Here is a 23,599-nt window from a genome sequence, read left to right on the forward strand (position 1 = left end):
GGATGTTCTGCACGCTTTTGTGTGGTTTTTGTCGCGTAACTCACTTACTGCTCTTGTCTAATACTTTGTCTTACTTTGAAAAATTACGACCGCTACGAACAAAGGGGTGGCTAACAGTGTGTTAAATTACCGTCTTGAGTGTTCAGTGATTTATTGGTCGTTACTTATGGCCTTGCTCCAGTCTATGAAAACTTGAGCGAGAATAACGTGGAACGAATGGAAAATAACGCCACATTCAGCCGGCTAGTGTTTCGATGTGCCAGTGTATATTTCCACGGAATTCACGTACAACAGGCACTTAAAATGAAAACCTCGCGTTCTTGATTATGTTCGTAGGACGCAAGTACGAAAACCATCAAACGCAGAACTTTGGAGTAAGCGAGTTTCAGTGCGACAAGGCGTGTAGCCGCATGCAGGCGTGGCAGAAATTTATTTTTTAATGTTTCGCGTAATGTGGCCGAATTCAGACATCTAAAATGTTGTCGTGATGTACTCATTCAGAGGTATAATCTTAAATTGCGGTTGTCACACAGTAAGAGGAGTACCGAAGTTGGAAACATTGCGCGTCGCGAGGTAACGTGACTAAGGGCGCTGAAATACGCGGACGTTAGTCAGGCAGTATTTCAGAATGAGGGCCGTTACCGACTTCCAAGAAACTGCACGCAAGACTACAAAAACTGGAGAGATTTTTCCGCTACCCTCCGGCCACGTTGTCGCTGTTCATGGAGTCAACTTAGACATCAGACGTATCGTTGTAGTTTGTCGGTACCTAGCTATTCGCGACGCAGTTTACAGACAGTATCCCCACACCCCGTAGGGTATCTGCAAAAATTACATCGTCGTACGGCCCACACTTCAGTAGACATGACGTGTCAAAAATTTAGACGCGCGATAAACGGGCTTTTCTTTAAAAAGCAGCGCAAATTAAGCAGACTGTGTTTACCCAGTATTTCAGAATGAGCACTTGCTTTGGAACACACATTAAGAACAATTTCAAACCGTTTCTAAACTTTATCTCGCTTACATGCTTAACGTCAGATGTTACACGCGTAAACTCGTCCGCAAAGTAATTAGACGTAGGAAGCTGTTTCCTGCGTGGGCGTTGCGGATCCTGAAATCCATTCGCGAATCACAACTCGTGGCGTGACGCCGACACGCTTGTGGCGATGAGACGCAGCACTCGCGTTCATTTGCGTATTTTCACAATTTTCTGGAATTAAGGTTATGGTCAACGAGCAATCTGTACTTTTCCCCAACACCCTCATTACACAGAGGCGACCATTTGCGTAGTAGTTGGCGAATTCTTGAGAATTTATCGTAATGTTTGTGCTTCACGAAATAAACATTTCGTATTTTTTATCGCTCTGTCACGTCTCCTCGTTTGTGATTTGCTGATGAAATTTTTTTTAGCACTCTACAACGCTGCATCGCTTTGTTTGGCTGTTCTCGTGTTACTATTTGCCTGATGAGAGAGCCCGGTGTGTCGACAAAGCAACGCGTCAGCGATCTGTGAGACGCGCCGTGTTGTGTGCGGCCTGCGCTTCAGTCGTGTATTATGTGAGGGAGGAATGAATGTCGGTGATTCTGACGCCGTCATTTACCAGCTTCTTCATTTCATGTTCAAATGACACGATTAAAGTGCAGTGTAGATTTCTATGTGCAGCCTGTAACGGCGGCAGAATCTAGATTTAATTTGTGCCATTTCCAGTGCAACAGTTGCGAGAATCGAGGTAGATTTGTTGTTAGTTTCCGTCAGAGGGCTGAATCACGTAAAAATTAAAACATTTGTGGGGGCATTTGCTAATTATGTTTGACAGAAACCTACAGTAAAAATTATTTCGTTTAGCCAGATACTGTTACAGAAGTCTTACCCGTTATTGATGGTAAGTCACAGTTTCGGAATTGTCGGTGGCCACTGACGTCGCATTTACAGACACTTCGGCATGACAAAGTACTGAAGACGACCTGTCTTGAAGAGTTCAAAAATGCCATGTGTCAGTTAGACTGCACATCGTCGTAAAACGCAAATTTGAATAACAAAACCATAAAATTGACAATTTCCTTGGCAAACAGGTAGATAAACACGACGGCTGTTCAGTGTGCTCCCCTCATCCACTGCCAGCAAAGAACGCGTGACGTCACGGAAAAGTGACTGTCGTCACACGTGAGGGACACGATGATTTGATAAAAGTTGCGCGAATTTTATGTGTAATAAGTAACCCGGAATCGGTGCTCTAAATGCCCTTCACTTTCGTGACGTGGAACTGTGTGTGGTGGTTTCCGTATTTATACTCGCCTATCACAAAATATACAACGCAATTGATGCACGCCGTATTAAAGAGCTGTTCAAAACGTATCGTGTGTAGCGAGATAAGATTTTCTGAATTGTAGAAAACTGTGGCATTCACGGATGAGCAGTAGCGGCAGCCAAAACAGTTTCCTAAAAAGGCCTCCATTTAATCGCGATTGTGTGGAATCAGCTCTTTAGCTCACACACACATATCCAATAATAAGGGAGTAAGGTCACTCGTGACTTAGGAATGTGTAGGATGTTTCCGGGTGCTTTCAATTCATTAGGTGTTCTGTCCACCAGCAAAATGTGATAGCTGCATAAAATTTCACACTGTGGTGTCTCGCAGGATATTTGGGCCGGCAAAACGTGACGCAACGTGGAGACGGTGGCGTGGTGCCGCCCTGACACGTGGCTGAGGGTAGTCTGCGTGCAGCAGTAACCGTGCTGTACCGGTGTGTGCTTCTAGTCTCAAGTTGAGCCACTCGCAGAGGTCCATCGTGGGCTGTGACTGCTGTATCGCAGCGAAACTTGGTATGCTAATGCGCCCTTGGGGAACCGATTTACACTGGAAAGAAATGTTCCCATATCTAATGCATTGGGAACGGAATGTGGACAGGAAGGGGCAAACAAGTGAGAGAGGCAGAATGTCGATATTATTAGCCGCCACTTGCAGAACTTGTTCAGTATGATCACCGGAGACTTCCGCGAGGTGTTGCACAGTGACAGATTCGCACCTGGTATTGGAATTGATTTCCTCCGGCGCCAACTGGTTTCGCGTTAACGCTTTAGCATGTCTATAGTGTTTCGCTGCCTTACCATATTCAGACCACAGTGGACTTGGGTCAGTAGCTGCATTTTACTTACAAGCACCCGGTACTTGAATGTCTCAGACGGAGAAAAAAACGGTTCGTGAAAATTTCGCTGTCGCCTTGGTGGCCCATGTGGTCATAAACCATTTAGTAGTTCATCAGTGAAAAAAATCTGCAGTTTTCTCAGACTTACGTCGTGTGTTTCACTTTTCTCAAAGCATCAAGGCTCTGCAAGTACCCGTATTTCCAGTACAGGCGGCTGCCTAAACTGGAGCAGCTCGCAGCTGCTGATAGCGGCCGTCGACATTGACCCGTGGCGTAATGGTGTGCTGCGTGACGTCATACAGATACAACAGAACGCGTGGCTGCTATATTTTTTGTAAAGTGTGTTGTGGTGGAAAAGTGATCCGTTGCTTAGCCAGAGTTCTGGTACAGGTTGTCAGGTTACAGTATGGTTGTCAGTCAGCGGAGCCAAAGAAATGGAATGTTACAGTAACAATTTTTGTGTGGCACGTATTTCACGCATGTTAGGTTTCGAAGAGTGTTTTGGTGACGCACAGTTGGAATCGGCAGGTTCAGTGCTGGGCACCGCTTGTCCCTAGTGTGGAGGCAGGTCCACACCTGTGCAGCCAGCCGGCCAGCCGACACGTGAGCACGGCGCCCCGCGGCAGCCCCCACTCTCCGGACGAGTACAGACCGCGCTCTCCCGTCCACGGTTTTTTTTGTCTGTTTTTTGTACGTCTCACGGTTACTTTCCTGTGTTTCGCGCCCTTCCAAATTTTCGCAAGCCCATTGGCCGAGTGGTCTAAAAAGATACAAAATGCCTCTGAAGATCATCGTGCATACATACCTGCGACGCGAGTTCTCGGTAACATCCAGTATGGCCTCTACTTTGTGTAATCAGTGATCGAGTGGCCTTCTGCTAATATTTCAAGTTCATTTGAGTCAGCCACAGTGCAATGAAACCCTATTTTAATCGCTAGATTTTCGAAAATAAACATTAAGAGAAACAGGGCTGTAGTAAAATTATAAACATTATGACTTAAATATAGGAGGCAACCGCAATCACGACGCACACAGTTTAATTTCACAAACCCGTCACCAGTTCCAGATTTTCAAACATCCATTGTTAAGTGCTTTTGCAAGCTGATCAGTACTTGCGTTAACCGCCTACGGCCAATCCAGCGATGCGAAATTTCGTCGTTTAGGTAGCAACAAACATCGATGCTCCCTGAAGGAATGAGTAGTCGAAACAACCACAAGTGCAACATATCGAGGTAAGATGTACCCGCCACAGTTGTCTCACAGTATTAAAACGGCCCATTCAGCTTCGCCTGTCACACTGCACAGGATACATTAACCCTCGGCGAATCTCCTTCATGCGCCGAAATTACGTGAGGTTTTTCAGTACGGCTCACTCTCACATTGCGGAAATAAACTTTTTCAGTAAAGTGTTAGTTGCTTTGTCGCTGAATATCAGCGTGGGGGCGAAATGTCCATCCTCAATTGATGCCTCCAATGTGGCGCAAATCTGAAGGCGCCGGCCGTAACTGTCCGCTTTTAATTGTTGTAAGGGATCCAGACGGTACGGTTTGAAGTCTAACCGCCGACGCACTGTCTTCCACACACTTGGCTGCGGCGTTCAGAGTTAGTGGCTTCAGCGTGCTGTTGACTTGTGTGGACTGCGTACAGAAATCTCGTTTAGCCCCCCACCCCCTTACACAGTTTTTTGCAGCTGCCACATTTGGTCAAATACCTCGCATGTTCCAACACATGAAAAGTCTTGCCTTGTCGGCATTTTGGCAAGGCGCTGAATTCGTAATGGCACGCAATCATATTCGTACACTTAATACTTCGGAAAAATGTGAATTCTGGAAACGAGTGAATCGTTCATGGTAGCCCTCTGTCTCGCCTTTAACCCGTCGTCCTTAGTTTCTACACCAGTACGGTGCTGAGCAGCTCAACTCATGATCTCGATCCCCTTGCTCATTTTACACAAGGCCAAGAAGTCTTTAAATTCTTAGTCAGTCTGGTTGACAACATTGCATTTACGGATTATTTCAATAACGTACATAATATCTGTACACATAATGTGCTTCCAGGAACACCCGCGAAATGTTAATCATCAAAGTACTTCTGTGCTCTTACAATTAACCACTGCAGCGCCTAATATTTAATTCACAGAATCTGGTACTTTCTGAACACCCGTGGTTACACTTCACGTGCTGACTTTAATCCCAGTACATACACTGTGTACCTTAGTGTCGGGAATCTTTCCGTAAGCAGCGAAAGATAATGTACGTAAATTATAAGTATATGCCTACAGAAACCAGATGGCAGTTATAAGAGTCGAGGGACATGAAAGGGAAGCAGTGGTTGGGAAGGGAGTAAGACAGGGTTGTAGCCTCTCCCCGATGTTGTTCAATCTGTATATTGAGCAAGCAGTAAAGGAAACAAAAGAAAAACTCGGAGTAGGTATTAAAATCCATGGAGAAGAAATAAAAACTTTGAGGTTTGCTGATGAGATTGTAATTCTGTCAGAGACAGCAAAGGACTTGGAAGAGCAGTTGAATGGATTGGACAGTGTCTTGAAAGGAGGATATAAGATGAACATCAACAAAAGCAAAACAAGGATAATGGAATGTAGTCTAATTAAGTCGGGTGATGCTGAGGGAATTAGATTAGGAAATGAGGCACTTAAAGTAGTAAAGGATTTTTGCTATTTGGGGAGCAAAATAACTGATGGTGGTCGAAGTAGAGAGGATATAAAATGTAGGCTGGCAATGGCAAGGAAAGCGTTTCTGAAGAAGAGAAATTTGTTAACATCCAGTATTGATTTAAGTGTCAGGAAGTCATTTCTGAAAGTATTCGTATGGAGTGTAGCCATTTTTGGAAGTGAAACATGGACGATAAATAGTTTGGACAAGAAGAGAATAGAAGCTTTCGAAATGTGGTGGTACAGAAGAATGCAGAAGATTAGATGGGTAGATCACATGACTAATGAGGAAGTATTGAATAGGATTGGGGAGAAGAGAAGTTTGTGGCACAACTTGACCAGAAGAAGGGATCGGTTGGTAGGACATGTTCTGAGGCATCAAGGGATCACCAATTTAGTATTGGAGGGCAGCGTGGAGGGTAAAAATCGTAGAGGGAGACCAAGAGATGAATACACTAAGCAGATTCAGAAGGATGTAGGTTGCAGTAGGTACTGGGAGATGAAAAAGCTTGCACAGGATAGAGTAGCATGGAGAGCTGCATCAGTCCAGTCTCAGGACTGAAGACCACAACAACAACAACAACAACATGCCTACTTCTACTGAACCCATATTACTCCTCTGTGGTACACAATTTAATTATGTACGTACATGTAACCGATGCGGTTCCGCGTGTAACTGACGTATACAAAGACGCGGGTATCGTTAATACGTCGAGTGTAAGTGTTTGAATTCTAAAATTGGATGTAGAAGTTCGTTACGTGGAGAGCCAAGTACGGAAAACCACTGCATCAATGGCTTTATTCTTCTTTCAAAATAATGCTGAGAAATTTATACACAAGTGCTTTCTAACGCTTAAATACCTAGTGTATGGTGAGCTGTCAGTGTTGCTGTTCATTAACTTGTAATTCACGCCCTACCTACCCTTAGTTCACTTACAGTATCACTGAAGCGTCGTTCCTTTCCGTACGTAAAACTGCGATTACAAGTTACGAAATGCCACAGTAGGTGAAGTAACGTCCTCTATAAAGCACTGCAGGACCTTTGCTTGTCTCTGAGTTGCACAGCTGATACAATGAATTTTCGTTACCACTCACGAATAATTCCGTCTCTCGTTTATTTACGATTAAAATGCTTAATACTTGGGCAAATCTGCTGATAGCAAATATCGCTCTCCTTACTGTTTATCAAAATATGTCCCCGACCTTCCATGCCTTCTTTCTTCTGTCGTGTAAATTTTGCCAACTCCAAGGAAACAAGACGACCGGCAAGTCAGGGATTTTTGTCTCCTTATCTAGGAGTTTCAAACAGCTGTTTCTCTTTCTTTTTCTCCTACAGAAATTAGTATTGCGTATTTACTTATACTTACTGCGTGTACAAATTATTTCCTCTTTTTACTTATTTACATAAAAATATGCAAATAATCATTACCACCTAGACGGACGTCCAACATGAAAATTATATCTATGGACGGTTAGTCTCTAATTTGGCTAAAAGATAATTACTACCATCTTGGTAGCCTCTTTATTGTAGGTGCTTCAAAAATATATTAATTACATCATGGACGGTGCAGTTTATAAAAACTCACGCAAAGCTTTATTAACGTGGCTTTTCTCGACCGAAATATTTCAGACAGGACTACAGAAAACGATGGCGTCAACTCTTACCAGTTTTTGTGTGGTGATCCACAGTGCGGACCTTACTGTAGTTAGTTTCTTACTGTGCTTAGTTTGAAGCGTCAGAAATTAAACTTGGTATTTGAATCTAAAGTAAGTGCAGTTTGCGGGGATGACGTCATATAGCGATATTTTGCGCGGTTATATTGTAAGAATTCGTACCTGTAGCTACGAGATTTAGAGAGATTTTTTCCTTGCTCCTGGTTCAATACAAAGCCACTAAATGTAGCACCAGTGCTCCGGTAGTATAAAACCGAATACGGCGACCGGTCAGTCTCTTCCGCATCAACGAATCAGAGCGCAGACAACAGCCACTTACTGGGAACTGTTGAAAGTGACCAGCGCAAATATATAAGGGTTACTGCAAAAAACAGCCGCCATAAAATAAGTTCTGGCCATCGTACTCGGCGCAGCACAAGGGAACAGACAGGGAAAATTTAGGTTCCTCTTCCGCCCACGAATGGCGCGTGGGTAGGGTGATCCTCGGTAAGGCGTCTTTATTGGCCGCAGTTTCTCGATTTTTCTCGTCATTTCGCTGCAAGCCTGGAAGCTTCGAGGAGACGCGCTGGCGCTGCGGAACAGCGGTTTGTGGGCAGGAAGCGGGCGTCCGCGCAGTGCAGATAACTGCGGGTCGCCAGTCCAGGGTCAGCGCGTGACGTCACGCGGCGAGGCTGGTGGAGACCGGCTGCTGCGAGCACACCGGTGTGTGTGTGGGGGGGGGGGGGGGCGGCGGCGGCAGCAGCAACAATGACGTCACGGCGCAGCGAAGAACGGCTTCGGTGAACAAAGTACCCACCACCACATTCCGCAGAGTCGTCTCAGGTTTGGATCCGTAGGTGGTTACTTAGTTTTACTGCATGCCCCATCACGATATTAATTTTGTGGTGCTTTAGGTTTAGATTTGATTGATACACGAGAAGTGTGTTGGAAAAGAGCACCGTAACGTATTACGATAATGCCCATGACGGTATAAAGGTACATTCATGACGGTGCATTTTGTGTGCTTCATATCGTTTGAAAGCGATGTTTCACGCTGAGCCGGAAAACATTGGCGCGTAAAAAATGTGTACGCCACAGGAAGTTTTCAGGCAGAAGAACGTTTCCTTCAGCTTGGCCGATCTGCTCGGCGGTGGAGATGACCCGACGTTACGGGGGCGGCGCAAACACGCAGACCCCGAGAGAAGGTAATTAGCGACTCGGCCGGGAATCGAACCTGGGACGCTAAACACAGACTGCAGACACTTCTGCACCGACCGTGAACACGAGTCTGTCTAGGATACACTGTGTGGGGCTCACCACCTCTCTTCCCTGTTAGAAGTAGTCAGTGTTTCGAAATTCTTCCGTTCGTTACCGCCTCAACAACGTCGCGTTTTGTCTCTGTGTGTGGGGGGGGGGGGGGGGGCGCCGAGGGGCTGATGTGAAGATGTTCTACAAAACAAAAATCTACTCGCATTTTGACCTAGAACATGTGGATTTCTTCTCAGATGGGTCTCTAATAAGAGCCGTGCTGTCCGTTCAACGGAAAGAAAGATTGTGTTTTCCGGTATGGAATATCCGCTGACAAACTTTGGGGTCACGTTATTCTGTTTACACTTGTTAATAAATGAAATGGCCATGCTAGTACTTACAATTATGTAGGAAAATTATATTACAAATCGCCTACTTTCAAAAAGAAATTCATAGCTCAGATCCTCAATAACAGAATTGTAGTTGTGGAATTGCATACAAAGAAAGATTAATTAAACCAGAAAGCTTATTTGTTGTATCTTGAAATATTGATGCACTATTCGAAGTCTTCCAATTATCAAATAGATGATTTTTGGGCACAGGCCACTGATGTCATTGCCAAACAGAAAGAAGAAACACGCTGCAAGGCATGCGAAAAAACTGTCAAATTTGTCCAAGGGTGTTACCAGAGGTAACCAACAAGGATGTTCCAATAATACAGGTTTCACACCCACGTTCTGTTGAACGTGTTATTAATAAAACTTCTATAATGTTTTCAACAGCTAAGACCCACTTACTGTCCAAAGCGCTGAAATTCAATATCGCACCTGCGATTAAAGAACCACACGTGGTAGACAATTTCATAGCAGGCCTTAAATTAGGTTTGGAGTGTACCAAAACGCCAAAGAATGTTCAAACGCGGTTTGGCTAATCCTGTAAAATCTTAGAAAATGAATGATCTGTCACTCAATCAAAGCATTACGTTATAGACCGGTGAAAAGTATTAATCGTAAACTGGAGAATAATGGCGCCCTAGTTACGAAAGCCGATAAGGGGAACTCGTTAATTATAGCTTCCAAAGCGGAATACATAGAAAAACAGCCATTTTTCGATCAAAATGGCATTACTTCCATCGAATCAGATCCTACTCAAGCGTTAGAGAAAGAGATAAGAACAAGTTTGCAGAAAACCAATAAATTAATAGGAGTGTTTCTAAAGAAATGACTCCTGAATATGAACCCGAAGCCTCCCATACTAACGAGACAATTCAAAGTTCACATAAACTTCCATCCGATACGTCCGATCATGGACACTACAAATAGTACGTACCACAAGCTGGCTGTCTGTTTACATTACAAAATTAAGGACAACTTCGCTTTCCAGAAAAATTACTTTCAGAAACTCTGTCGAATGGTAAATGAACTGAATAACGTAATCTGCCATGCCACATCCGAGCTGGCCCCCCTTTGAGGTTTCCAGCCTCCGCACCAACGTACCTGTAGATCGGACTTAAGCTTCCATAAGAAATTGTCAGATATTGAAATTGATGAGCTCATGAATCTCCCGCGCCTTGTTTTGAAATACAATTACTTTTCTTTTAAAGACAAAATATACTCACAACCGTACGGGTTAGCATTGGGTAGCCCTCTAGCGGGGATTCTTTCCAATATATTCATGGATACGATAGAATCTCAATTTTTTGTTAGTAATATATAGATGGCGGAGAAAATAAAGTTGTATGCCGAGATACATGGATGATATTCTCTTGGTAATTGACTCATCCCAAGAAGACATAGATCAGATACGTGTACTGTTCAACGATCTCCACGAGAAAATGTTGACTCTTGAAAACGAGTCACCCAGTATGACTTTGTAGATCTTAAGTTATGTATAGTCGATGATCACATAGAATGTGACATCTTCATCTCCAGGAAGCATAAGTTTCCTGAGAATCTCATACCTGCCGATTCTGCACACCCGCTGCCGCATAAAATGGCACTTTCTCGTTCTAGTATACATAGAGCGATATCCATTCCCCCATCCGCAGAAGCCTTCGAACACGAACTGGCAACCCTGGAAACAACAGCGCGAAATAACGGTTACGAGCTTGAAATGAAGAGACGGCTCTAAGACAGGAAAGTAAATAATAATGGAACTAAAAGTTCCACGTTAGGTATCATGCCAGAAGTTAGTGCATTCATAGGTGAAGTTTCATATTAAATAGGGCGTCTTCTAAAGAACCCGGGGTTCCAGACAATTTTGCCTACTAACAGTAGGCTGCAGAAGAACCTGATTCACACTTTAAAAAAGCCTAAATTGTCATTATCCGGAGTTTACAAGATTGCATGTGACAATTGTCCGAAATTTTACATCGGCCAAACAGGAAGAGCCTTACTAACGAGATACAAGGAGCCTATCCCTCCTAAAGTTGCGGATGGCAAGCGTGGTTCGACATTCGCTGAACACGTGGTGCAAACGGCTCACGCACCCAACCCTCCGAATAGTACTCACCTCTTGCATTGCGAAGTTCACGTACTACATGACAAAAAATAACCTTCTTAACGACCAGCTGCAGCTGCGAAACAAACTTTTTTGAAGGTGTTCAACCGTTATTCCATCCGCCATAATCGTAGGGAGTAATCAACATGTTTTAGCACTCCCGTTTTGCCGAATAGCTGGGATTATCCGGTATTTCAAACCCGTAGTTATCCCCATGCGGTCAAGTTCGATGTTTAGCTCAAATATGCTAGGTTGGCTTAAAATAGTAAACGCATTGGTCCCTTCACTTTTGACGTCCAACAAATTATTACAAATGTTAAGACAGTCGCTTTGTCTGTGCTCCTTACAGGACAACGTGTACGTCAATTTCGTTAGCCGCACCTGGTTGTTCATAAAATTTTAAGTTTAGCAGTACTCGTTGGTACGAGTGTCAACACAGTGTGTCGCGCATGCGCTCTCGAGGCTGTGGACAGTACCAGTAAAACGTCCGTTGCTGCCGTACAGCGGTCGCGGAGTGGGGCCGTGGCTGTTTCCCGGGTAAGTTATTACAACGTGGCGACGTATTTCTGTAGTATAGTTTCTAGTTTCTGTCGTTGTCCAGTATGGACAAATCGTAGTTCCTTTTATTCTGAAGATGGTTGGGTTGTCCCAACTGAAACATAGGTAAATCTAGGTAAACATTGCAACTGGGGCTGTTGTTAATTTCAAATTAATATTTATATAGTTGCTGACAGGGCCGCGAAATGTTGAAAATGTTGCAATAACCTCATCTCCTCTTCATTACTGCTCACACATAAGCAGCTTATTTTCTGGAGTTGGGCTTTAAGAGCGTCGTTGGTGGCTGCTCCACACGCCGTGCAGGGCGGCGTGAGGCGCACACAGGTTGTCCCTACAGCTGAAAGCAGCGTCGTGCCGTATTCGCGGTGCGCACTAAAGGCTGCCGAAGCTGCCGACACAGACTGCCGCATATCGGCGGCCATATTTGTCTGCACGACATGCAGCCCGTCTTGTTCTCTGGAGTGCGTTAGCTTTTTCCACAAAAACGTGATACCTGGTTTTGGTAGATACATGCAGACATCAGTTTGAAGAGGTACGGGCACAGACAAATTTCGAAATTACCGATACCGGCTGTGTTCTACACATAAGGACGACGTCGTTTTGAGATCTCGTGATACCAGAAGACAGGAATGTGCTGCAGGAAACTCTCGTGCCGACGTCACTCGCTATTGCAGTTCGCTGCTGAGCTCGGAATAGAAATGAAAGAAAACTACAGGTTCCCTTAGAAACGTCCTTCCGTGCAAGAAATACAACTGCTTCTTTGCAAAACAAAACGGAAGCTAACCCTACCGCTGATGAAGAGAGCATACTTTTAAAGTGGGCCAAGCCATAGCTCCAGTCTCGTATTTACGCCGTGACAACAGTATTGTGGGAAATCGTAACCCATTAGTCTCCATCAATGTACGATAATTCCAATTGCATATTCCAGTGTACTCAACGAGATTCTAAATCGAAATACAGTGACACGTAGTTCTGAAATAAATTCAACTCCATGTTTGCAGTGTACATGTTAATCCCATCTCCGGATCACACTTTAGTGCCCTTGAGAGATGCAGACACTCTCTTCTCACGATTGCAGCTGTGGTAAACATTACCAAATGGATTCGCATTCTACGAACCCGGATTGACGTGAGCTGTTGAAGTTTGTGCGGCATTCGGGTTAGAGTTCAGATCCGGCCCAAATTTTCGTGTTTCGCAAACAGCGGCGGTCAGTCTGGATCCGCGAAATTCGAATACATTACCCAATAAATGTAAAACTGTTTCCCGTCTACACGAACCTACCGTTATATATAGGGATATGTTTGTCAAGCCCTAACAACTTGTGTATCGGAAAAAAATCAGAATAAATGGCGATCTCGTAAGTTTTTCATTACTGTGTCAGATGTTACGCTTGCACATGTTCTGTATAAAGGAGATAACCTAAAGTGAATCGTTGCCACTGCCGGGTTGCTTATACTATTGTAAGACTTGCTGACATTTTAGTTTTGTGAAGCACGATGGATGAAGCTTGCGTGTCTAGACATGTTGAAATTTGTGCCGTAAGGCGTGGGCGGATACTTCAGCTGGCAAGACTGAAGCTTCCACGTTGGCAACCTCATGTGGGGCGTAAACGTCTCAACAGCCACAATACGCGGGTGTGGTTGACGCTTTGCTGATAGGCGCGGAGGCAAATACTCTGCCTGCGAGGCTGAAACACTGAGGAGACACACAGCCACTGAGAGAGAGAGAGAGAGAGAGAGAGAGAGAGCGGTCTGCCACCGGGGAGCGGCCGCCCGCCGCGGCCAGCCCAGGCTCCACAGAGGCCGGGACTTCCCCGGGCAGCTGGCGCAGTGCGGCCACACCCGCGGAAAAAAGTACCTGTTGCCGTGGAGGAGAGGAGTGTGCGGCAGCGAGGCTGACGCGGCGACGGAGGCCAGAATCGCCTTCCTGCCCCAAGTACCCTCCGCCACACACCGTAAAGTGGTCGGAAGTAGCTGTTCTTTTTATTTTTGGATCGCACTCCAGCTCAGGACTCATTTTGTACTCCTAGGTGAAGAATGTCGTGTCAGAATCAAAGTTCATCGACGAAGCATGTTCGTCATAAACGATAGTGAAATTTAGATATAGCTGTGTCATTGCTTAAAAGAGCTATTTTTGTTTCAATTAAATCTTGAGGTAGCTTTAGTAGCTTGCTAACTGTTGACTTTGCTTTAAAGTGACTTCACATTTTTTCAGTAATTACAAAAATGGTTCAAATGGCTCTGAGCTCTATGGGACTTGACATCTGTGGTCATCAGTCCCCTAGAACTTAGAACTACTTAAATCTAACTAACCTAAGGACATCACACACATCCATGCCCGGGGCAGGATTCGAATTTGCGCCGTAGCGGTCGCGCGGTTCCAGACTGTAGCGCCTAGAACCCCTCGGCCACTCCGGCCGGCTTCAGTAATTACAGTTTTTAGGTAATTACAGTAATTACGTAACCCAAAACCTGAAGGACGCTAGGCTATTGTGCTGAACATTACTTTCTATCCATCTGGTCATTTTACACTTTGCCCATAATTCCTTCACGTGCATGATATCGAAAATAAATGACGCACCTTCATTGTCTTAAGATACTAACACCTGCTTAGCTACTCTTTCCATCGTAAATATTCTCCTACACTTCGTGAAGGATGTATTGGCTTCAGTAACCATCGCCCCTACGTTGAAATCGTCATCATTAATCCCTGTGTTTATAGTCTAATCAGTTGCCATTCTGTGTGGGTTCTCGAATTAGCGGTTGGAGACAGTTGTCGGAAAATGCGCAGTGGCGTTATCTCCTGTCTGATTCCAGTTGCTTTTCTATCACATGGTCGCATCTTTCGATATCCGCCATTCTGATATTCTTCCGATGGTTAAAGCGGAACTAGGACTAACACCGTCAGTGAAACAGTTTTCGGAGAAGACGTTGGGGTCTATCTCTGTAATCGCCGTTTTTATGCCATTGTGCTAGAATGTAATAACTCAGATTCCAAACAAAGTAGGTGCTGACAGGTGTGAATATTACCAAAATAGTATCAGTTTAATAAGTCATGGTGGCAAAATGCTGATTCGTAATACCTACAGAAGCTTGGAAAAACCCCAAGTCGTTGACCTCGGAAAAGATGAGTTTGTGCTGCAGAAAATTGTAGGGACGTGACAATAGTGACCCTATGACTCGTCTTAGAAGACAAAATTAAGCAAAGACAAACCTGTTTTTATAACGTTTTTAGACTGAAGAACACTTGGCAATGACTGGAATATTCTTTGTGAAGGCAATTTCCCTATCTCACGCCCACGGGAATGAAATATTTAGAACGTGCCTCATATCTCTTAAACCGCTGCAGACATGGAAACGAAGTATTGGCGAATGATGGCACACAAGGAGGAGATTACTTTACCTTTACCGGTTTGTAAACACATCGAACTTTCTTATCTGTGGCGATTTACCTGAAGTTGTGCTTTCTATTTTAGTTTATAGATTCCAACGACTGTAAATCTGTAAGAGTTATCGCAGCTAGCGAAACAAGACATTCCTAGTATGAAAATAAACAGGAAATTTCTTCTCTTATGCTAAAGTGCGCGTCATTTACGATGGCGGCCGGGTTTAGGTTCGTTCTGCGCATCTGACGTCACAAAACAAGTCAGCCAATGAACAGAGAACGACGTTGCCAGAGGTAGACTGCAGTTCAGAGCACGGACGAGTGTCTTCAGTTTTAGAAACGTTCAGTCATAAATAAAGTAATTGAACAGAAGCAATGTCTTGATAGCAGACTTTCTTTTATAGAAAGTTTGGAAAAATCATTCTTTATACCAATTGCTTCATATTCTATTAATTACACCTAGCATTAAGCCTCCTAATTCAGGCAATAGCAAGGAAATTCTCACTAACCGGACCTATTGTTCAAAATGGTTCAAATGGCTCTGAGCAGTATGGGTCTTATGAGGTTGTCAGTGCCTTGAACTTAGAACTACTTAAACCTAACTAACCTAGGGACATAACACACATCTCTGCCTGAGGCAGGATTCGAACCTGCGACCGTAGCGGTCACGCGGTTCCAGGCTGTAGCGCCTATAACCGCTCGGCCACCACGGCCGGCTATTTCCTATTGTACTTCGACGAAACGTGAATAATTCATAGTCATACCAACAGTGTTTGTCGGTATTTTGCGTGACACCTTAAAGCCCTCCAGGAATTATGTTGAATGACGAGCTGTGTTTGCGTAATGGTGAAGGTGCTTGGCTGCTAAGCAACAGGTTCTGAGTTCAAACCTTGTGGGGTGTTTGATGTTTTCTTTATTTAAAAACAATATCGAAGTGTCTTCATGAATTTCATTCGTTTGAATGTAATTATCTGAAATATATAGTGGCAACTAAAATCGACCATATGGAAAGTATACGCTATGGACTTTTACCTCTGCAAACTCTTCAAAATTTCGTGGAATGGTTTACTACACTTAATGCTGCGCAATAACTGCGTTGAACATCGAAACAAAATTAAGTCATTTACGGGGGGAATGTATCAGTGAAGATGATGTGTTAAAATCAAATTTTTGGGCCAGATAGTTCATGTGAAATCGAATAAGTGTGTCAAAGCAGTCGGAACACCATGTCTGCACAGGCGAGTAGTGCAGTGACGACAAAATCGCGCACAGCACGGAATGCGGGGAGCACGTCTCTGTAGCAGCGAAAGGCTTAATGCGGCCGTGGTGGCTTTACTTCGTGAACTGCGCGCTCCCCCCTAGACGTAAGTTTGCGAACTATACTATACTATGGCGCTGCTTCTCTTGGCGCGTACAACTGGCAACGCAGCAATCTCCCGCGTCTGGGCGGGCATGCGCGAGCCGCCGAGATAAAAGAATTGAACTATACCACAAATAGACACAATGAGGTTCTTGGTAAGCTATTGAGCTCTCTGGTCGCCAAATACTTGTTTAATGAGACACTTCCAGAATTCCGTCACAGTAGCTGTTCCAAAAATGAATGTTAAAATAATTGTGTGTTTTGGCAAGAAGTACAATTAAAGCGGTCAACAAGAGAAATGTGGCCGTTACAAATACTGATGCTTCATCGAATGAGAAAAGGTTAACAATTCACACAAAAATAAAGCGCCAATGCTGTTGGAATTGTGATTGAATCCCATAACCCATCGTATTTTTAACACTGAGCGACTGGAATGGAAACTTAACAAAGGACTTTATTCCTTTTCTTCTTCTGAGGAGTATTAAAATAATGACGAGCGTAGCCGTCGGGCAATGCGAGACGCACATGCCATTACTGGTTACTGACTTACGGCTTGCAAACTGACAAAATTTGATTCGCGAATAAAACGGTTGTTGCTGAGAAAAGTAAACAGTTGATAGGTGACAACACATTGCTCAGTGAGCTGAGTATAATGCGCGCGACAGGAATACGGCAGCTAGCCGTGTGTGCCTTGCGAGAGGAAGAGATCACGTCGTTCGAAAGACATAGCCATGTAATTAGATGTGCCTTCATTGGCAATACAGTTCAAAAAGTTAAATACATCAAATCACCAGAGACTTTCACGATACTCGTACTTCCGAAATAATACCGACCACTACTTCATTTGTGTAGACTGTTGTATAATTACTTTATTAATGCTGTGTGTGTGTGTGTGTGTGTGTGTGTGTGTGTGTGTGTGTGTGTGTGTGTGTGTGAGAGAGAGAGAGAGAGAGAGAGAGAGAGAGAGAGAGCAGAAGCATAAATGGTCGTGAGTAAGCTATCGTTAAAAGAAATATGTCGTATGTCATAGTCCCGCTTTCCTGTTTGACGATGGCAATTACCTTTTATTTGTTTTTCCTAGTTCCTACGCTTGGAATTGTCGTAATGCATGCGATCTAATGCGTAGGATTTGGGTCTAAGAATGTAGTCGCTGTCATGTTGACGCCAGGTACACTCAGCTGTGTAATGTCCCTGAGCTGTGGAAGTCATTCCTATAGCTGAAGACAGCGTCGTGTTTTATTTCGAGGCTCATCTAAATGCGCTAGGACCTGCAGCCACAGAACATCGCGTATCCAGTGACATACGTACTGTTCTATGAAGTGAGTAAGCTTTATTTTGCAGTTGTTGCCGGTAGTAATACCTTGAATTCAGTATAAAGAGCGGCAAAGTAGAGACTAGTGTTACAATTACATAGCCGCCCAGAACAAGGTTGTAACAGACAAAATTAATTTCCTTTTTCAGGAAGAAGGAAACATTCTGTTGCACACAGGTTTATACCGCGAAAGACGAAGTTACAATGAAACAAGTGTACTGACCTCGTTATTTGACTAACAAGCACCTGTAAGGGTCACATGTAGATTAAAAAACAAGTGATTGAAATATAATCTTGCTCTACATACCTAATCTGGTGATTTTGCCAATATTAACACCCCTTCTTCGATACTTCTGTACACTACTGGCCATTAAAATTGCTACACCACGAAGATGACGTGCTACAGACGCGAAATTTAAGACGGGAAGAAGATGCTGTAATATGCAAATGATAAGCTTTCCAGAGCATTCACACAAGGTTGGTGCCGATGGCGACATCTACAACGTGCTGACATGAGGAAAGTTTCCAACCGATTTCTCATACACAAACAGCAGTTGACCGGCGTTGCATGGTGAAACGTTGTGATGCCTCATGTAAGGAGGAGAAATGCGTGCCATCACGTTTCCGACTTTGATAAAGGTCGGATTGTAGCCTATCGCGATTGCGGTTTATCGTATCGCGACATTGTTGCTCGCGTTGGTAGAGATCCAATGACTGTTAGCAGAAAATGGAATCGGTGGGTTCAGGAGGGTAATACAGAGCGCCGTGCTGGCTCCCAACGGCCTCGTATCACTGGCAGTCGAGATGACAGGCATCTTATCCGCACGGCTGTAACGGGTCGTGCAGCCACGTCTCGATCCCTGAGTCAACAGATGGGCACGCTTGCAAGACAACGACCATCTGCACGAACAGTTCGACGACGTTTGCAGCAGCACGGATTATCAGCTCGGAGACCGTGGCTGCGGTTACCTTTGACGCTGCATCCACAGACAGGAGCGCCTGCGATGGTGTACTCAACGACGAACCTGGGTGCAGGAATGGCAAAACGTCATTTTTCGGATGAACCCAGGTTCTGTTTCGGCATCACGATGGTCGTATCCATGTTTGCCGACATCGCGGTGAACGCACACTGGAAGCGTGTATTGGTCATCGCATACCACTGCACAAAAATTTGCGACTACAAAAACTTTTCCCCTATTTGGCATTATTTGGTCTTCGCTGACTGGGCTACACGGCATCACTTAGCACACTCCGCTGCACAATGAACGCCCTTAGACTTCTCACTATCACAATCAAATTGTGGGAGACCAGGTATCGCCCATTAACTGATGTTGCCTAGAATGATTTGGATTTTCCTCTTTCCTCTGATATCGAAGTAGCACTCAGCACAAAGAAGGGAACTCGCACAATAAGGACGCTGCGAGGGGTCTTCATGGATAGCACGAGGTAAACAACGCAAAAGCTCTTAAGGAACATAAATTATTTGACCGAAACACTGGACTGAAAGGTACACAGAGGTACAGGTACGGATTCAGCTCATATCCTCCTTGTGTTAACTAGCTGATCTAACTAGTATAGTCAGTGGCTTCCTATTTAAAATACAATAGTAGAAACAGGACGTGAAATGTGTTTCCAACATGACTACCGAACTCCGATAGAGTGCGAATGAATACGTAACAGCTGAGAACAGCATGATTTAATTATAAACAAACAGTCTGAGAGAAACTGTATTAGTTAATGAATAAAAATGAATTATGCAAAGTGGAAATTCTACAAATCTAGAGGTTAGTGATCGATGAAAAAAATGTTGGGACATTTAAGAAGCAGTTAAGCTGGAAGCATTTAATGTCAGAGGCCCATACAAACACAGCAAAATGGCAAAACAACGCATGCTATCAATGAAAGCTGGGCATAAACATTAAATGGATGCGAATGAAAGACAGCGACAAATCAAAACAACAGGCGCAAGAAAGTAAAACCAAGAAGGATGAAAGAAATGTGTAGGAAAATTGAAAACCAACTACTTCTAATAAAAACTGATGTTATGCGAGGGAAGATGGGAAGTAAACGTGTTGAAATAAGGTTCCGGACTGCACTAGGCTAAAATAAGATGAAGGAACAGATCGAAAGTCTTGCGACGGAGAACGACTGTCCTCGAGGGTGAAAGATGATGAATTTCGATTAAGAACCCTGTGATCAGTCGTGTTGGTAATGTGATCGTACTGAATTACTTTCAGCCTAAAAAAAGGAAGCCAGCAAGGAAGCGATAAGATATCTTCAGATATTCTGAAATAAGTAAAGATATTGACTTTTATGTAAACAGATGTATTACGACCAACACTACCTTGCAGAATGAGTGTAGTAAACTATCTTGCAGAATCAGTAAAGCCAGTCAGTCTGATTTTACTTTGTTATATGATAACTATAATTATGTATTAAAAATTACGATATGATACACTGAAAGAAAAGTTCCGATGCAGAATAGATGTAAGTGCCCGAGTACATTTTCTGATACTGTACTTGTGGAAAGAAGATTAAAGAAAGCAGACTGTACATATTACCTGAATTTGTGAACATAGGTAAATCCTCTGATCATGAAATGAGACGTTATGAGCCAATACGAGTAATTTATATAGAAGGGGTAAGAACGGAAGTAAAAAAATTCATTTAAAACAGCCTGCCGCCGTTAATCAAGTATCAAACGAATAAGAAAGGAGTTTAAAAAAAAAAAATTCCGCAAATGAAACTTCGGTGCTGAGGAGTATAAATACACTACTTCAGGCAGAAATTCCTGGAACGTGTCTAAATCAAAACTTCCGTTTGCAAACTAAATGTAATATCCTGGAGCAAAAATTGTGAAAGACTTCTTATGTGCTTTCACAGTAAAATGTTGAACATCAAATGCAGATAAAACTCAAACGAGGAAGCACAAGTCAAAGGATGGCCACAGGCTAACTTTACGGAAAGGTTGGTATTCAGTGTACTTGGTTTGGCACTGGAAGCAGCGATCGAGGGGAAATGGTCTATAAAAGACATAATATATTGAACTTATTACAGAGGACTGGGTAGGGTGGTGATTGTAAAAAGTGTGACAGTCTTCAGTTGCACGCTCATAATACCTATTTAGGCTTCCATTTCCACTAATCCTAAGCTCTATTTGTACTTATTCGTTTGTGGGCAAAGAATGTGCAGGAGAGAAAGACCTCGGCACCTTCTTTCCGATCCTGCGTTCAACGGTATGTAGTCCCCAGCTCTAGAACATCTCTCATAGAAACAAACTCTGGCTGACTTCAAGAATCTTGTACAATTAACCGAAGCCATGCATATTCCGTGTTAACTAGTGAATTAATTCATTTGCTCTCTTACTAGAAGTTAATATTTATGAACTCTCGTGGGCGGAGTCGACTGGAACGTAATTAACATATCTTCCAACGGTTAATTTACACGATGTCCAAAAAACATCATTCATTTAAATTCAAACCAAGAGTCTTAACCCCATATCTCTTGAAAATACCTTCGTATCAGAATCTGCCCACTTGAAATCCATATCCTACAAGAAATCCATATCCTACAAACAAAAAATTGTCACTGGTTACACAGACAAAAATCTTCTCATAATTCAACAAATCTAAAATTTAGCAAATAATACAAATGACAAATCAGTAAACATTCAAAAATGGCCTTCGGAAAGTTGCTGTAGAAGGCAACGTTCGTTAATGTTATTCTTCGACGCATCTATTGTTGGTAATGCATGCAAATATCTTCGGAATCGATATTTTCAAAATATTTTGTGTAAGCAAAAATTAACTGCGAGCCATAGTTCTATTGAAATCATCTAAAAGAGTAGTTTCAAATGCTTTCGCCACAATATGATCGTGTTTCATTTTTCCTTTGCAAACTATGCTACTTCTTCCGTCTGTCCCACAACAATGGTCCTCTCCTCCTCCTCCTCCATGTTGGAGACTTTACTATTTACAAACACGGCAATGTTTATACTCTCTCTCTCTCTCTCTCTCTCTCTCTCTCTCTCTCTCTCTCTCTCTCTCTCTCTCTCTCTCTGCTACAACAGCTGTTAAAACTCGTTTCAGTCCAGCAAGAGAGAACAGTTTATCCTCTGCTGACTAGAATCATACGACGAATTAAATGATTAATACGTTTCATTGCCTGCTGAGCAGGCAAGCCTTAAATTCTACGTCTATTCTCAAATGAATTCAGACATTACAGGCAAAGTTTAACAGTAGGTGCTAGTAATTATAAACACGACGGTTCGCAACACAGCTGAAAGAGAACAGGCAATATTTATGTTTTCTCCCTCATTTTTAATGAGCTTTGGGGCACGATTGTGTCGAGTTGCCACATTTCTTGGCATGCAAGTACACAGAGGTAACCAGCAAGCAAATTTCCGTACATAAAATTCAGAGCTGAAATTACTTTTCACGTCATAGTGTCGGATATCTATACTTGTCGGCCGAATACCTACGAGGGATTGGGCTTATTTAACAAAGAGAGAGAGAGAGAGAGAGAGAATAATTGTCGTAGTTCACACTACTACAATGTGTTAATATCCTCGAGGCGTCATTTCTGACTTTAAGAAAAATAGTTTCCTGTAAACAACTGTTTCCCTAAACATTTTGTCAAAACGACTTTCACCCACACCGTACACATTGTGCCAGATTCATTAGCTAGCAGAATGTAAAAAGTTCGCAGTACTATAAAAATTCTAAACAAAACATTGTCTTGCCCTGTGAAAGACACTGTAGTGTCAAGTCACACACCTGCTGTTTCTGGAATAGTAGCGACGGAGAAATCGGCTGGAGGTGCACTTTTCGTCCGCTATGATCAGTCATGTGAAGCAAGCAAGAAGAGGGCGAGGAATTCCTGTCTCTAGCAGAACGTGTCCTCATGCCTTGTGGTCTACCTGCCATAGAAAGAGTGTAACGATACTTTGAACGGAAGGAAGTTGGACTTATATGAACGCTGGCCTGTTAAGGAAACAATGTGTCACAGGATGTCATCAACGTTACGAGGAAGCAGGGAGCACCCTTACTGCTATACTCTATAGCACGAAGTCACACAGATCCAGTGTTGTCAGAGAAGAAAGTAAGAATCAATTAGCAGAATCACGATGGATATTAGCGCTTTTCTTCTGTCAGAACGGATTGTGTAGGCTGTAAGGCTCATCTAAGAAACTCAACAGCATAAAATAACAGTCAGACCTTCTATATACTCCTTCCATCTTTCTGCTTTCCCTTCTTTGCTTAGAACTGGTTTTCCATCTGAGCTCTTGATATTCATACAAGTGGCTCTTTTCTCCAAAGCTCTCTTTAGTTTTCCTGTAGGCAGTATCTATCTTACCCTAGTGAGATAAGCCTCTACATCCTTACATTTGTCCTCTAGGCATCACTGCTTAACCATTTTGCGCTTCCTGTCGATCTCATTTTTGAGACGTTTGTATTCCTTTTTGCCTCCTTCATTTACTGCATTTTTATATTTTCTCCTTTCATCAATCAAATTCAGTATCTCTTCTGTTACCCACGGATTTCTACTAGACCTCGTCTTTTTACCTACTTGATCCTCCGCTGCCTTCACTACTTCATCCCTCAGAGCTACCCATTCTTCTTCTACTGTATTTATTTCCCCCATTCTTGTCAATTGTTCCCTTATACTCTCCCTGAAACTCTGTACAACCTCTGGTTCTTTCAGTTTATCCAGGTCCCATCTCCTTAAATTCCCATCTTTTTGCAGTTTCTTCAGTCTACAGTCTACA

The 23,599-nt window shown here is 43.3% G+C and overlaps 1 protein-coding gene across 2 annotated transcripts in view; it reads left to right on the forward strand.

Moving 5' to 3' along the window:
- LOC124553619 (ankyrin-3-like) overlaps window positions 1-23,599 on the forward strand; it is a 54,425-nt gene that overhangs the window by 13,080 nt on the left and 17,746 nt on the right. The gene's annotated exons all lie outside the window — the stretch shown is intronic.

This window comes from Schistocerca americana, chromosome 11 (genome assembly GCF_021461395.2).
Source record: "Schistocerca americana isolate TAMUIC-IGC-003095 chromosome 11, iqSchAmer2.1, whole genome shotgun sequence".
Classification (NCBI taxonomy): domain Eukaryota; kingdom Metazoa; phylum Arthropoda; class Insecta; order Orthoptera; family Acrididae; genus Schistocerca; species Schistocerca americana.